Source organism: Cryptomeria japonica, chromosome 8 (genome assembly GCF_030272615.1).
Source record: "Cryptomeria japonica chromosome 8, Sugi_1.0, whole genome shotgun sequence".
Classification (NCBI taxonomy): Eukaryota; Viridiplantae; Streptophyta; class Pinopsida; order Cupressales; family Cupressaceae; genus Cryptomeria; species Cryptomeria japonica.
The window spans coordinates 334,213,485-334,217,522 of NC_081412.1; positions in this window are offsets into that span (position 1 = coordinate 334,213,485).

The following is a 4,038-nucleotide window of genomic DNA, read 5'->3' on the forward strand; positions in this document are numbered from 1 at the left end:
TCAAGAGAATTCAAGAGCATTCAAGCATTCAAGCATTCTTTTCTAGCATTGAGCATTCTCAAGTCTCCCTTCAAGGCTATATGTTGCATTCAAGTCAAGGATTCAACCATTGAAGAGGAGATTGATTTAAACATACAATTCCATACAAGCATCTCTATCAAAATTTCCCTTGAGGTGATTTACAATTCAGTCTTTCATTTACATCTGCTAGCAAGTACTTTCTTCCATTACTTGGTTAATTCCAAAACTAGGGTTTGACCTAAAGGCAAACCCCCAATCCCAACACATTTCCCTCTCTTCTTCATGTGTAGGTTGCAGGTGCGCAGTTGTACTTTCAGATTTGAGCTTCATTTGCAAAGGCAAAAAAACTTTTTCATTTCACAGATTTTTCAGAGGACCGTGTACATTCCCGCCACATTCCGAACAACTTTTCGTTAAATTTGCAAGGCGACTTCATTTCAAAATTTTACTACCAAATCCAGGTGCACAACTTTATCCCATGTTCAGATCTCAAATTATAAATGATTCGTTGTCACTTTTGCACTACATAATTCAATCAATTCCTTTCCCAATCAAACAAAGGAAGAAGGGATCATCCTAACATTCTTAATTCATTTAGAATTCAATCTATCATCTTTGTGTGGAGATTGAATCTAGTGAATTATCCCTTATCTTCCTAATGTAATGGTGAAAAGTGCTTGAAGGATAATCAATAGTGAAACTCTCATCTCTCTTTGAGGGAAAGGGTTAGTTTTCCTCTTGATCTATCACTCATCATTTTTCCACCATTACATTTTGGTGAACCCGACATCTTTCATGCTTTACTTGAAACAAAATTGCATATTTTTCATTTACAAGTTTCAACTTTCTGCAAACTTAGTGGTTAATTCATTGAAAACCCTAGTTTTTAAATTTAAAATTGAACTTGTGATTTGTAAAAAATTCTTGTGGTTATCTTAGATCTAAAAATTGCTTTGTTTGTCAAATTCAATTTCCTCATTGTCTTGTTCAATTTGTAATTAAAATTTACAAAATTAAGAGATTACTTGTTAAAACCCTAATTTTTTAAAATCATCTTGAACTTGTCCAAGGATTGGATTTCCATTTTATTTTCAGATTTCCGATTGTTCTCATATTTGTCTTCAATCCTACAATTCAGATTTTCAATTTCCTCCCTTTTTCCCAAAATTCAAAATTAAGTGGTTACGTCATCAAACCCTAATTTTTAAAGTTAATTGGATTTTATGTGAATTTCAAATCAATTTCACTAACATTCAAATTCTTAAACATTTTCCAAGGTTTCCCTATCCATTAGGTTTGACCCTTTTCAAAATTGCACTTCAATTCCTCTTTTTCTCCAAAACCCTAATAGGGTCCTATTTTCACATTTGTGTCTTCATTTTGCCCATCTAGAGATCATAAAATTCGCCAATTTTTTGGGGTTATCTTTAAAATCATCGTAATATCCATCCCTAAAAATTTTGAAAAAAGTTGGTCGGACCATGTGCGTTCCCGCCATGGTCCTTGACTTTTTTTCCGAAATTTCAGGAGACTATTATGACTGTATTTAATAGCCTAAATCCAAAAGATTGGTTAATTTTATCAATTTTTGAACCCTCTAAAATCAGAAATACCTTCAAAATTCAAAATTTCAACTTTCAAGAAAATTTTTAAAATTAAGAGGATAATTATAGTCTGCCTTGATTTTAAAAATTCTAATTTTTAAATTAAGTGGCATTTCCTTGGCCCTAATTTTAAAATTCCAATTTCCTTTCATTTTTGGAAATTGTTTCATCCTCTTCCCCCAACAAAGTTCAAATTGTATAATCATTATTTTCTTAAATTTTGCATTACTCAATTTTTGCAAGCTTTGTCCTACAGTTCAAAATTCAAATTTTTCCTCTAGTGCATGAGTTTTACCACTATTAGTCCTACCTATCCTATCCCTGTTAGACGAAGCATTGCAATTAAGGCTTCCCAAGGTTTAATTAACAAGGAGATGGAGCCTAATTTGGGTGACTTCTTTAATGAGGATCATGCTAATTCTTCCCATCCTAATCATGTGCCCATTGATGGATCCCATGATGAAGAAGAAGCTTTAACTAGGGTTTCTTTAGATCAACTTTCTACATTGGACAATCAATTTGATAGCTTTCAACAATGGATGTCCCAAGAATACCCTAATAGTGAATCTCTTCCATTAATTGAAGGTCTTATTCGCATGCTTCAAAGTGATAAGAATGAAATTGACATATTGTGTGGCATTGCACATATTGTTGATTCTAATTTCATGTCCATCAAGAGTTGTGCCAAAACCCCAGGTTACTCACAACCTTCAATACAAGTTAATTCATATGTTCCTTTGACCAATCCTATTACTAGTATTCCTACTTTCACATCCAATATCATGGATACTTCAACTCAAAATGTCATTCCTACAACCATGGGTCATGGGGGCAATCCCTCTTCTTCATTTAATCATCCATCATTACCTATGTCTTGCATGAGAATTCCTACTATTCCTCAACCAATCAGTGTGACACAAGGGGGCAATTCTTTCATCAACTTTATTCCTCATTTAAGTGTCCCTTTTCCCACCCAATCATCACCAATGCCTACTTATCATAGTGTTCCACCACCTTATTCTCATTCCATGCCTTCTTTCAACAATATCGCACCACCTTCTCAATCACCTATGCGTAACATGAATTCTTCCACCGAAATGACAATCAACAATCTTGCCCAAACTGTGTCTTACTTACAACAACAAATTGCTTCCATGAGTCAATCCAAGTTTAGTGTGCCCACCTTTTTAAATTGCGAGCCCACTTTCTCTTGATATTGTTAAATTTGTGCCACCTAAACATGTTGAGATCCCTCAATCGGATCTCTATAATGGAAAAGGTGATCCTCTTATGCATGTCAAAACATTTCAAAACTTGTGTACTGATTTTGCTTATGATCAACGATTGCTTGCAAAACTGTTTACAAGAACACTAAGAGATAAGGCCTTACAATGGCATTTCTCTCTTCCTTCTTATTCTATCACTTCCTTTCAACAACTAGCAAATGCTTTCATCCAACAATTTCAAAACGTGATTGGTCCTAAAATCATTTTGATTGATTTCATGCATTGTAAACAAGGTGTTAAAGAGAAAGTGATTGATTTCATGGGTAGATATAAGCATTTGTGTGCTCTTTCTTTTCATGTGCCTGATAATGATATTCAAAGAATTTTCATTTCTAATTTACAAAAATATATCAGGGAAAAGTTTCTTTTGTCTGAGTTTACTTCCTTTCCATAGTTGTACGCAACACTCCACAATTATCAACTGATTGTGAGTCAAATGGAGCAATCCACTCCTATGGCTCCGAGTGATAAGGGGGAGAGTGTTCAACAACCGTTTGCAAAGTTCAAACCAACAAAAAGCTTCATCAAGTTCAATGATCCAATCAACAACAACCATGTGAATGCTACAACAGGTGTGCCTCCTATTTCTAATTTTTTCCAAAGAGAAACACAATTTACTCCTTTGAATGAATCTATGCATAGTATTATGTCTCAGTTATTTCATAGAAATGCTATCAAACTTCCTCCTATAAAACAAGTTGATCCTTCCAAACTTGCATCTCCTCATTTTGATAATAATTCTTTTTGCCTATTTCATCATCAACCTGGTCATGATACTGAGAAATGTTTTGCATTGAAACATGTTTCAAGACTTGATTGATAATAATACTATATCTATGGCAGGTGTGAGTGATAAAGGGAATAAATCAGTTGCTCCTCCTAATCAAAATCTTAATATTTTCACTGATCCCTTGCCATCTCATACCTCTAACGTTATTGAGGTTGTGCCTAATTCTCTCTCTTCTGAAACATTCTTCTGTATGGCTCCAAACTTGGTTAATATGGTAGAAACACAAGATACACCTAAGGATCCTTGTATTACATTTGACCCTAGTGAGACCATTAGAGAACCTGATGGCCCTTTTATAGCTGCAAAGGTTAAGGATATCCCTTGCCATGGTACCCTG